Raw genomic sequence first — 13,229 nt, forward strand, 5'->3', positions numbered from 1 at the left:
GACTTTCTATCCTGTTCCATTCATCTATATTTCTGTTTTGTGCCAGTACCATATTGTCTTGATTACTGTAGCTTTGTAGTATAGTCTGAAGTCTGGGAGCCTGATTCCTCCAGCTCCATTTTTTCCCCTCAAGACTGCTTTTGCTGTTTGGGTTCTTTTGTGTCTCCATACAAATTTTAAGATTTTTTGTTCTAGTTCTGTAAAAAATGCCATTGGTAATTTGATAGGGATTGCACTGAATCTGTAGATTGCTTTGGATAGTATAGTCATTTTCAAAATATTGATTCTCCCAATCCAGGAACATGGTATATCTCTGCATCTGTTTGTGTCATCTTTGATTTCTTTCATCAGTGTCTTATAGTTTTCTGAGTACAGGTCTTTTACCTCCTTAGGTAGGTTTATTCCTAGGTATTTTATTTTTTTTGTTGCAATGGTGAATGGGATTGTTTCCTTAATTCCTCTTTCTGATCTTTCATTGACAGTGTATAGGAATGCAAGAGATTTCTGTGCCTTAATTGTGTATCCTGCAACTTTACCAAATTCATTGATTAGCTCTAGTAGTTTTCTGGTGGCATCTTTAGGATTTTCTATGTATAGTATCATGTCATCTGCAAACAGTGACAGCTGTACTTCTTCTTTTCCAATTAGTATTCCTTTAATTTCTTTTTCTTCTCTGATTGCTGTAGCTAGGACTTCCAAAACTGTGTTGAATAATAGCGGTGAGAGTGGATATCCTTGTCTCGTTCCTGATCTAGAGGAAATGCTTTCAGTTTTTTGCCATGGAGAATGTTTGCTGTGGATTTGTCGTATATGGCCTTTATTATGTTGAGGTAGGTTCCCTCTATGCCCACTTTCTGGAGAGTTTTGATCATAAATGGGTGTTGAATTTTGTCAGAAGCTTTTTCTGCATCTATTGAGATGATCATATGGTTTTTATTCTTCAATTTGTTAATATGGTGTATCACATTGATTGATTTGCGTATATTGAAGAATCCTTGCATTCCTGGGATAAATCCCACTTGATCATAGTGTATGATCCTTTTAATGTGTTTTTGGAGTCTGTTTGCTAGTATTTTGTTGAGGATTTTTGCATCTATATTCATCAGTGATATTGATCTGTAATTCTCTTTTTTTGTAGTATCTTTGTCTGGTTTTGGTATTGGGGTGATGGTGGCCTCGTCGAATGAGTTTGGAGGTGTTCATTCCTCTGCAATTTTTGGGAAGAGTTTGAGAAGGATGAGTGTTAGCTCTTCTCTAAATGTTTGATAGAATTCACCTGTGAAGCCATCTGGTCCTGGACTTTTGTTTGTTGGAAGATTTAAAATCACAGTTTCAGTTGCACTACTTGTGAATGGTCTGTGCCTATTTTCTATTTCTTCCTGGTTCAGTCTTGGAAGGTTATACCTTTCTAAGAATTTGTCCATTTCTTCCAGGTTGTCCATTTTATTGGCATAGAGTTGCTTGTAGTAGTCTCTTAGGATGCTTTGTATTTCTGCAGTGTCTGTTGTAACTTCTCCTTTTTCATTTCTAATTTTATTGATTTGAGTCCTCTCCTTCTTTTTCTTGATGAGTCTGGCTAATGGTTTATCAATTTTGTTTATCTTCTCAAAGAACAAGCTTTTAGTTTTATTGATTTTTGCTATTGTTTTCTTTGTTTCTATTTCATTTATTTCTGCTCTGATCTTTATGATTTCTTTCCTTCTACTAACTTTGGTTTTTTTTGTTCTTCTTTCTCTAATTCTTTTAGGTGTAAGGTTAAATTGTTTATTTGAGATGTTTGTTGTTTCTTGAGGTAGGATTGTATTGCTATAAACTTCCCTCTTAGAACTGCTTTTGCTGCATCCCATAGGTTTTGGATCGTCGTGTTTTCATTGTCATTTGTTTCTAGGTATTGTTTGTTTTCCTCTTTGATTTCTTCAGTGATCTTTGGTTATTTAGTGACATATTGTTTAGCCTCCATGTGTTTGTGTTTTTTACTTTTTTTTCCCTGTAATTGATTTCTAATCTCATAGCGTTGTTGTCAGAAAAGACACTTGGTATGATTTCAGTTTTCTTAAATTTACTGAGGCTTGATTTGTGACCCAAGATGTGAGGAATCCTGGAGAATGTTCCATGTGTACTTGAGAAGAAAGTGTAATCTGCTGTTTCTGGATGGAATGTCCTATAAATATCAATTAAATCTATCTGGTCTATTGTGTCATTTAAAGCTTCTGTTTCCTTATTAATTTTCTGTTTGGATGATCTGTTCATTGGTGTAAGTGAGGTGTTAAAGTCCCCCAGTATTATTGTGTTACTGTCGATTTCCTCTTTTAGAGCTGCTAGCAGTTGCGTTATGTATTGAGGAGCTCCTATGTTGGATGCATATATATTTATAATTGTTATATCTTCTTCGATTGATCCCTAGATCATTATGTAGTGTCCTTCCTTGTCTCTTATAACTTTCTTTATTTTAAAGTCTATTTTGTCTGATATGAGTATTGTTACTCCAGCTTTCTTTTGATTTCCATTTGGTAGAATATCTTTTTCCATTCCCTCACTTTCAGTCTGTATGTGTCCCTAGGTCTGAAGTGGGTCTCTTGTAGACAGCATATATATGGGTCTTGTTTTTGTATCTATTCAGCAAGCCTGTGTCTTTTGGTTGGAGCATTTAATCCATTCACGTTTAAGGTAATTATCGATATGTATGTTCCTATTACCATTTTCTTAATTGTTTTGGGTTTGTTTTTATAGGTCCTTTTCTTCTCTTGTGTTTCCCACTTAGAGAAGTTCCTTTAGCATTTGTTGTAAAGCTGGTTTGGTGGTGCTGAATTCTCTTAGCTTTTGCTTGTCTGTAAAGCTTTTGATTTCTCCATCGAATCTGAATGAGATCCTTGCCGGGTACAGTAATCTTGGTTGTAGGTTCTTCCCTTTCATCACTTTAAATATGTCATGCCACTCCCTTCTGGCTTGTAGAGTTTCTGCTGAGAAATCAGCTGTTAACCTTATGGGAGTTCCCTTGTATGTTATTTGTTGTTTTTCCCTTGCTGCTTTCAATAATTTTTCTTTGTCTTTAATTTTTACCAATTTGATTACTCTGTTTCTCAGCATGTTTCTCCTTTGATTTATCCTGTATGGGACTCTCTGTGCTTCCTGGACTTGGGTGGCTATTACCTTTCCCATGTTAGGGAAGTATTTGACTATAATCTCTTCAAATATTTTCTCGGGTCCTTTCTCTCTCTCTTCTCCTTCTGGGACCCCTGTAATTCGAATGTTGTTGTGTTTAATGTTGTCCCAGAGGTCTCTGAGGCTGTCTTCATTTCTTTTCACTCTTTTTTCTTTATTCTGTTCTGTGGCAGTGAATTCCACCATTCTGTCTTCCAGGTCACTTATCCGTTCTTCTGCCTCAGTTATTCTGCTATCGATCCCTTGTAGTGTATTTTTCATTTCAGTTATTGCATTGTTCATCTCTGTTTGTTTGTTCTTTAATTCTTCTAGGTCTTTGTTAAACATTTCTTGCATCTTCTCAATCTTTGCCTCCATTGTTTTTCCGAGGTCCTGGATCATCTTCACTATCATTATTCTGAATTCTTTTTCTGCAAGGTTGCCTATATCCACTTCATTTAGTTGTTGTTCTGGGGTTTTATCTTGTTCTTTCATCTGGTACATAGCCCTCTGCCTTTTCATCTTGTCTGTCTTTCTGTGAATGTGGTTTTTGTTTTACAGGCTGCAGGATTGTAGTTCAAATGTAAACTGTTTTAAAATGTATCCAAGATTTGTTTTAATTAGGTAAGACATGCAGACATGGGAATGACTGTTATGAAGGTGGAAATTTTTATTGTATTTGAAGTCCCCTAGAGACAGGAGGCATGCCACACCAGGCCATGAAGGGCCGTGCTGGGAAGCACCATGGTCTATCAGGAGGCAGAGGGTTAAGGGGAAAATGTAGATGAGAGCCTTTATTGTGGTTTTCTTGGGAAAGGCAAAGGCAAGGCAAGCTGTTTAGGATTGGGTAGTTTAAATAATCCCAGTGGGCTCTGGGGTATAGGAGCCATCCCTACATGTCTGGTACCTGGCCCTGGGGTGCTTAAGGCAGGGAAATAGTGGCCCTGGAGTGTGACAGCCCAGTAGAGGAGGTGGTTGGTGGATTGGTTGGTTTGCATTTGAAAGGTGTGCTGGCAGGAAAGTGTACTATCTCCAGGAATTGGCTGGCCCTGGAGGGGCTGTCCCTCCAGGGTTCACAAGTCCTCAAGTTGTCAAAGCATCAGATACAGAAACTAGAAAATGTGGTTATTACGTAAGCACAATGCATAAATCTCTTGCTGAAGCAAGCCTAGGAATATCAGGTTTAATAATTCATGTAAACAAATCTAGGTTTGGCTTTGTTTTGTTTGATGATGGGTTAATGAATCAGTAGTGTGATACTTTGCTCTCCATGTAGCAACTTGTCATCACTCGGGTCCAGGCCCAAAAGTCACCTCCTCAGGGAAGTCCTCCCTGACTACCCTGTAAAACACTGCTCCCCATTCTCAGTCACTCCCTATGACATTAGAATGTTTTGTCCTCTAGCACTTATTGTCTGAAATGACCTGAAATACTTACCAGTGTGCTTGTTTAATGTCTGTCTCCACTGTTAGAATGTAAGCTCTTGTTCACCTCTGTGTCTCTAGTATCTAGAACAGCCCCTGGCACATAGTAGGTGCTCAGAAAAATTTGCTGAGTGAACAAATGCAGAGCTAAAAAACCCCAACTGCATTTTTTAAAAAATAAATTTATTTATTTATTTACTCATTTATTTATGGCTGCATTGGGTCTTCATTGCTGTGCGTGTGGGCTTTCTCTAGTTGTGGTGAGCAGGGGCTACTCTTCGTTGCAGTGCGCCAGCTTCTCACTGTGGTGGCTTCTCTTGTTGCGGAGCACAGGCTCTAGGCGCGCGGGCTTCAGTAGGTGTGACATGCGGGCCCAGTAGTTGTGGCTTGCGGGCTCTAGAGCACAGGCTCAGTAGTTGTGGCACACGGGCTTAGTTGCTCCGAGGCATATGGGATCTTCCCAGACCAGGGCTCGAACCTGTGTCCCCTGCATTGGCAGGTGGAATCTTAGCCACTGCCCCACCAGGGAAGTCCCCAACTGCATCTTTAATTGAATTAATAGGCATCTGGTAGTTGATCTCAGAAAATAATAGTTCTTCCGATTTTGTTAATAACACAGGGTACATTATGTCAGATTTTGAATGCCACATATTTAAGAAAAGTACTGACAAACTAGAGAGACCAGAGCATTGAGAAGTGCACCCAGGGCAGTCTAAATGTCATCTCATCTGGAATTAAGGGGGAGAAGGGGCATTTGATTAGCAGCCACTATGTGCCCAGAACTGTGTTCAGTTGTGAAGGGACAAACTTCTAGTTGCCACACTTGGGTCACTTGCTCTGAATTAACCTGGCTGGGGTTGAGATGTAAGTGTGCATGTAAGGGGAAAGCCCTGCTCTTCCATGTGGGGTTGGGGTTCAGCTCAAACCGAGGTTGTTCTCTGGGAGGGTATAGCCTGCAGCAGAAGCCAGATGGGGACGGGCAACCTCAGGTGTAATGTGGAGAGCATGGGTCCCTGACTCTCTCAACCCTAGTCATCTAAAGAAGATCTCGGTCAAAGGAACTCATGGGCTTAGCCCCTGACCAGCCTGACTTCACTTAGTTGTACCACAGTCCGCTTACAGCCTGCTGGGTACACATGGAGATCAGCGCCTCTGGATTACTTTCTCTGGCTGCTGGCCTCCTCTGCGATGGTTAGTTTCATGAGTCAACTTGACATGGTATCCAGCTATTCAACTAGCCACTGATTGCTGTGAAAGCATTTTGTAGATGTGTTAAGATCTATAATCAGCTGATGTGAAGTGAAGGAGATCACCCCCAGCCCACTATAACCTGGGGGCGGGGGCCTCATCCCATCAGTTGAAGGCCTTACAAACAAAATCAAGATTTCCGTGAGGAAGAAGAAATTCCACCTCAAGATTGCAGCATCAGCTCCAACTGGAGAATTTCTAGCCTGCTGGCCTGTCTTCCAAATCTCAGACTTGTCAGCCCCACAATCACAAGAGCCAATGACTTGAAATGAATCTCTTTATACACACACACACACACGCACACGCACACACACGCCCAGCTGGTTTCGTTTCTCTGCAGAACCCTGGCTGATATGCTGCCCCCGACTTTTAAGGGTCAGGTGCTCCAATGTGTTCTTTTTTCTGGCCCCATGCCTTAGAAAAAGCTTTCCTTTCCGTTCTGATTAGATTCTATACATCAATGGAAGGTCTTGACTCAGCGGCCACTTCCTGGGGCGGGCTGTGCCCAGGGAAGCATGACGCTGGCATTGACATTCTCGGGGGTCTCTGTCATCCCTAATGTTTCTATGACCCCTGGATGGGGACTAAAGGAGGACCCTGGCATCCCCCATCCTCCACTTCCATCCTCTCCTTCCCACGCTCTGAAATCCTTCCCACTGCCTACAAGGCCCTTATGCAGGGAAGAGTCAGCACTGTCAGCCTGACCGCTACCCTGAGACAGGCCCGTGCTTGCAAGGTCAGCCCTCGGCTGGCACCTGGGAACTTGGATTTCAGCAGAGTTCCCACCATGAACTGGTATGAGTGACTCACTGTCCCTAAATTGTTGGTACAAACAGTATGGTTTATGCTGAACATCCGCTTTCCCACTGGGAGTCTGGGATGTGGGTACCTGCTAGGCAGAGGGTACCATGTGGCTTGTCCTCCCCGCACTGAGTCTATAGTGAGTTTCCCTGGTGGACAAGAGTTCACGCTCATTGTCACAACACGGAGCTAGGGGAGATCAGCCTGTCCCATGTGGCCCCGCCGGGAGAGTACTCTGGAAGTTGCATCTGGTTTCCCAGGCTTCACCCCACGCAACTTTTGTCTTTCCTGACCTTGCCATGGATCCTTTTGCTGGAATAAATCACAGCCACGAGTATGAGTATCTGCCGAGCCTATGAGTCCTCCCATGAATCACTGAGCCTGGGGGTGGCCTTGGGGACCCCTGGTGCAACCCTACGTCATCTGATCCAGGCACCGTTCTGACCTCGTCACCTGTCACCCTGCCCCCACTGCTGTCTCCAAACTCACCAACACATGCTGTTCCCTCTTTCTGGAGCACCTTCCCCCCACCCCAGCTTTTTCCTCACGTCCTTCAAGGCTCCATCCCAATATCACCCATCAGGAAAGCAATCCTTGACCACCCAATGTAACACTGCACCTGTCCCGTCATTCTCTGTTCCCTCATCCTGCTTTGTTGTTCTTGTTAACACTTACCACCTGATATATTTATATTTATTAGTTTCCTGACTTGCTGTCCATCCCCAGCTGCCCACACCAGAGTGGAACTCCATAAAGCAGTGATTTTTTCATTTCGTTTCTGATTTGAGTGAACCACCCCAAAGGATGCTTGGGTGAAATGACAAGATGTCTGGGATTTGCTTTAAAGGCTTTTATCGAACTAAAAGTATGCTGCTGTGTCCAAGAGAACCAGGAACTCACCTGATAAATTGTCTAATGCAAAATGGGTGTTTGAGTTTCTGTTATTATACGGTAAAGACAGGTTATCATGTGCTAACTGCTATAGGTAATTTACTTAGATGGATTTTCTAAATTTACCATGAAAAATTCAAAAGAAAGAGTCGTAGAATAAATTCCCATAAAAAAAAACCTAGATTAAGTTATCATCAAGTTTTGCCATAGTGGCTAGCTGCTTTTCCCCTTTACTGTACTATTTTAAAGCACATTTCAGATTTCATGTCGTTTTCTTCCTACATACTTTATAATGTATCTCTAAAAATTATGGACATTTTCTTACATAACCACAAGGCCGTTTATCACACCTAACGAAATTAACAGTAATTCTTGGAATCATAATGCTCAGACCATAATAAAAATTCGTTGGTTGTCTCAAAATGTTTTTCTACATTTGCCTTGCTGGATTCAGAATCCAAGCAAATTCCACACATGTTCTTTTGTTCTGTCCCTTAAGTCTTTTTAAATCTAAAACAGTCCCCCTTTATTTCTTTTTCATGCCATTTGTTGCATAATATTTTTTTTTAACTAAAATGTTTATTTCAGAAACACAGATTAGAACAAATGGGGGAACAATGATGAAATTTGCATGTGCAGTGGAAATAGGATCTGGTTGAAAACACTTAGAAACCTGGAATTAGAGAGTAAGGATCTTGCTGGTTTCTTGTTGTAGAGCTTGCTGTGTGGGACCTTGATTGAATTACAGGCTGCTTTCTGCTTTTCTAAAGATAGTAATGATTTTAATTTATGTACTTTGTCAGGCGCTAGTGGTGGGTTCTGTCTCTGGAACATTTAGTTTAGTGCCTGGTACATAGGAGGCTCTCAGACAGTTTCATCAATAGATATTCTAAAATAATCCATCAGTGTTTCGTCTTAACATCGAGTGTGATTGTCAGAAATAAATCATGAAGAGAGAAGGTGTTTCTAGTCCCAGGTTGGCTGGGTTTGGTTGTGGGCCTCTCAGGCAAGTCGATCATCTCTCTAGGTCTTCAGTTTCCTCATCTATAACCTTTTATAAAAGTAAATTTTAAAGTCTAACTACCTTCGGTATGAATTTTTTCATGAACATCATTTTTGTATAATATGGTTTAGGAAGTGCTACCTTTAGATATCAGGTGCAGAACAGGCATGTAAACCGGGTACAAGCAGATAGTAATTGGGCCAGAAATCTGCATTTTGTTAGTTGCATCACTTCCACAGTCATTCCTTCTCTACCCCTTTGACATTTAGCAAAAAATTTTTAAAGCTGCAGTGTGTCTCTAAAGTGAAAAGAGGAAACAATAGCAGGGATTGGACCATGCCTAGTGTGTTAATTAGAACTCTTTTGACAATAAGTAAACAAATTAGTTCTGACCAGCTCATGTAACAATGGACTTTCTTACTGGGGTACCACTAGGAATGAAAGGACAGGATATAGCCGGGCCTTGGAGATGGAACCAGGGCTTGGCGGGCAGTAGAGAATCCAAAAACTCTTTCTGTTTTGGGTTGAACTGTGGCCCCTGCAAAAGACATGTTGAAGTCCTAACCCCTGGTACCTGTGAAGGTGACCTTATTTGGAAATAGGGTCTTTCCAGATGTCATCAACTTAAGATGAGGTTGTACCAGAATAGGGTGGGCCCTAATCTAATATGACTGGTGTCCTCATCAGAAGAGGAGAAGAGACAAACAGACCCAGAGCGAAGAATGCCATGAAAAGATGGAGGCAGCGACAGGAGTGATACGCATCAAGGGACACCAAGAATTGCCAGCAGACATGAGGAGCGAAGAGAAAGACATGGCACGGACCCTCCCTAGAGCTGTCAGAGGGAGCATGGCTCTGCCAACACCTTGACTTTGAGCTTCTAGCCTCCAGAGCTGTGAGAGAACAAATATCTACTGTGTTAAGCTGTCCCAGTCTAAGACGCTGTGCTATGGCAGCCTCAAGAAACCAATACACCTTTCTCTCTCTTGCCTCTGCCCCCTGTGAATACCTGTGTCTCTCTTTTTTCACACTGCAACCTAAATGTGTCTGTTTCCCGGTTCATATGATAGAAAACAGTTGTCAACAACAATTTCCAAGTTCATGTGATACAGCAGTAGAGATACAGACAGAGACTCAAGAGTTTCTCTTCATCCCTGTTCCACATTCTCAGGGAAGGGACTCATGGGCCATCTTGGATTGGGTGGCCATCTCAGGCCCCATCAAAGGCTGCGTGGGTGTGTGTTTAGGATTACATCTATGCAGCAGGTGGGACTGATGGTCAAATCATCTAGCAGATGTCCACTGCATGGGACCAGTGGAGGACGGGTGAGGAGCTGCATGCACTAGGGTGGCCCTAGGGACCAGAGCAAAACTGGTTACATCAGTGAAATGAGGAAATTCCAAGGGAAAGGGAAAGTTAGGGAGACAGAGATTACTGACTAGGTCAACCTCTACTTCCCAGCACTTCCCTTGGATGTTTGGGTTTTGTCTTTCCTGTATTTTTAAAGAAGGATGTTTCATTTACATAAGTGCTTTAGTTGTATGATTCTATTTATCCCTTCCAAAAGCCATATGAAGAAGCAACTTTCATCTCCACAAATGCAGAAACAAGGGCTATGAAAAATGAAGTTAGGTGTCCAAGTTTACATTGCCAGTAGGTAACAGAGCCAAGATAGCACATAAATATAAGAGAAATTCTGGCTAGTGATGGGAAAGTTGGACAGCATAAATTCTAAGGTCTACTGAAACTAAAACTTCTAAGAATGTTGATTCATAGCAATAGTAGCAAGGTTTTCATATAATATCTTTTTTATAAATACCTTGAAGTACTTCTCATATATTCCCATTTTATTTTATATGTTATTCTAAGATTTTTTAATATAATATAAAAAGTATTTTTAAAAAGACAAAATAATATTCATGTTCTGATCTGCTCTTCCAGAACTACTGGTTTTCATGTACGTATGTTTCTTTCGAATACTTCTATTCTTCCTTTTAAATATCAAAAGTTCAAATTGCAGTATATCAGAGAGTACCTATCTTAGAAATTCTCCAAATTTTACCATGTCTATCTCTGCACAGAGGTTTTTTTCCCCCTTTCTTCCAGTAAGGATTATTAGGTTGAAGTCAGATTCCGGGTTTTGTTTTATTTTGTTTTTCTACCACTTACTCTGTAATTTGCATTTTTTTCGCCTGTCATTCTCCTTGACTGTTTTGTGTGCCCTACGTGTAGTATTCAGCACACAGCAGAGTCTCCGTTTCCTGGGCCCCTATTCTCTGTTTCAGTGCCTTGATTGCTCTGTGCTCTGCAAACTGGGCCCCAACTATCCTGCTTTGGAAAAGAAAATCATTTGAGGTACATAAAGGACAATGGTTATTGTCTTTCTTTGCTAACAAAGAGGTGATGAGATCGAGGGGCCAAGAAATGTGCCCAAAACACTTCTAAAACTCCCCCCTCCCCACCCCACCTCAAGGGTCCTTGTGGCTAGACTAGTACGTCTACACTGACTTTGCCTTATCACCTTGTGTGGCTCTCCCTTGCAGAGGCAGAGACATGAAAACAATGACAACCAAGAAGTCCTGTGGCAGGGTTTTGCTTCTGTGGCACTAAGGAAAGGCCAGGAGGTGACACCTGCAGATCATACGCTCTTCTGATACTTGTCAAGCCATCTCAGCCCCCTGGGTGCCCCCTGATCTTTGAACGCTATGCTCAAGAACTTACAAGCCAAGTCAGTGGTCATTCAATTAGAGTGTGACCCTGGAGTGTTCCCAGAAGACAGGGTGTCTTCACTAGGCAATGGACACTGAGGGATCTGAGATGACTCAGTCTCAGTCATGGATGAGGTGGGAAGTTATATGAACACAAAGACTAAAGGAAAACTCATAGACTTCTTGAAACAGTGTTAAAGGCTGGGTTGTGTCCCCCTAAAATTTATATGTTGAAGTTCTAAACCCAGCATCTCAGAATGCAACTGTATCTGGAGACAGGTTTTAAAGAGGTGATTAAGTTAAAATGGAGTCATTAGGATGGGCCCTAATCAAATAACACTGGTATCCTTCTAAGAAGAGATCTGAACACAGACACACACCAAGGGAAGATGATGTGAAGAACAGAGAAAATGGCCATCTGCAAGCCAAGGAAAGAGGTCTCAGAAGAAACCAACCCTGCCGGCGTCGTGAGTCTGAGGACTTCTAGCCTCCAGAACTGTGAGAAACTTTCTGTTGCTCAAGACACCCAGTCTGTGGTGCTTTGTTACAGCAGCCCCAGGAAACCAGTACACAAAGGTTACTCTCATATTTGAAGACACTTAAGTTAGATCAAATCAGAAACAAATAAACATTGCAATATGGGGTTTACAAAAGTGACTGTCACAATATTCTTTCTGTATGGCAAAGATACTACCGACCGTAGATGATTTAGTAGCATGACAGTTAGCGAGACCCACTCCCTGTTTTCCTGACCTCTAGCCATGGGATCCCTGAGTCTTAGTCCTTGGATGTCTAATTTTACTCACCCTCTTGGTGACCTCCTCTGTTCTTTGGATTTAAGTGTGATCTAGATGCTTTTAACTTACATCTGAGTCTGCTCAGGCTGCCATAACAAAGTAACATAGACTGGGGGCTTAAACAATAGAAATTTATTTTCTCACTCTTCTGGAAAGTGGAAGTCCAAGACCAAAGTGCTGCCCATTCAGTTCCTGCTCAGGGCTCTCTTCCTGGCCTATAGATGGCCACCTTCTTGCTGTGTCCTCACATGGCCTTTCCTTCCTGCCTGTGCATGGAGAGAAGGAGATCAGTCACTCTCATTTTCTCTCTCTCTCTCTTTCTTCTCCTCCTCCTTCTCCTTCTTCTTCTTTATCTTCTGGCACTAATCCCATCATGGGGGCCCCACCCCTATTACATCATGTACCTCTAATCACCTCCCAAAGGCCCCATGTTCAAATACCATAACATTGGATTGGGGATTGGGGTTTCAAAATATGAGTCTTGGACAAACATTTAGCCCGTAACAACTTCTAATTTTTTAAAAATTAATTAATTTATTTTTGGCTGCATTTGGTCTTCATTGCTGCACGGTGAGCAGGGGCTACTCTTCATTGCGGTGCGTGGGCTTCAAATTGCAGCGGCTTCTCTTGTTGCAGAGCATGGGCTCTAGGCACATGGGCTTCAGTAGTTGTGGCACGTGGGCTCAGTAGTTGTGGCTTGAGGGCGCTAGAGCACAGGCTCAGTAGTTGTAGCACATGGGGTTAGTAGCTCCGTGGCAGGTGGAATCTTCCCGGACCAGGGCTTGAACCCATGTCCCCTGCATTGACAGGCGGATTCTTTTTTTTTTTTTAATATCTTTATTGGGGTATAATTGCTTTACAATGGTGTGTTAGTTTCTGCCCCATAACAAAGTGAATCAGTTATACATATACATATGTTTCCATATCTCTTCCCTCTTGCGTCTTGACATGCGGATTCTTAACCACTCTACCACCAGGGAAGTCCACAACTTCTAAATTTTTAACTCTTGTCTGGACCTCTCCCCTGAGACTCTCTGTCCTCCTGCCTCCTGACATCTCCTCTTGGATACTGAATGGACAACGTAAACTCAGCATGCTCAACACTGAACAGATCTGTCCCCCAAACCTGCTCCTTCCCCCAGTCATCTCCAGCTCAATAAATGGCAGCTCCACTCTCCCAGTTGCCAGAAACCTGGAGTCATCCTTGTCCCCTCC

Source organism: Delphinus delphis, chromosome 18, assembly GCF_949987515.2.
Source record: "Delphinus delphis chromosome 18, mDelDel1.2, whole genome shotgun sequence".
NCBI classification, from domain to species: domain Eukaryota; kingdom Metazoa; phylum Chordata; class Mammalia; order Artiodactyla; family Delphinidae; genus Delphinus; species Delphinus delphis.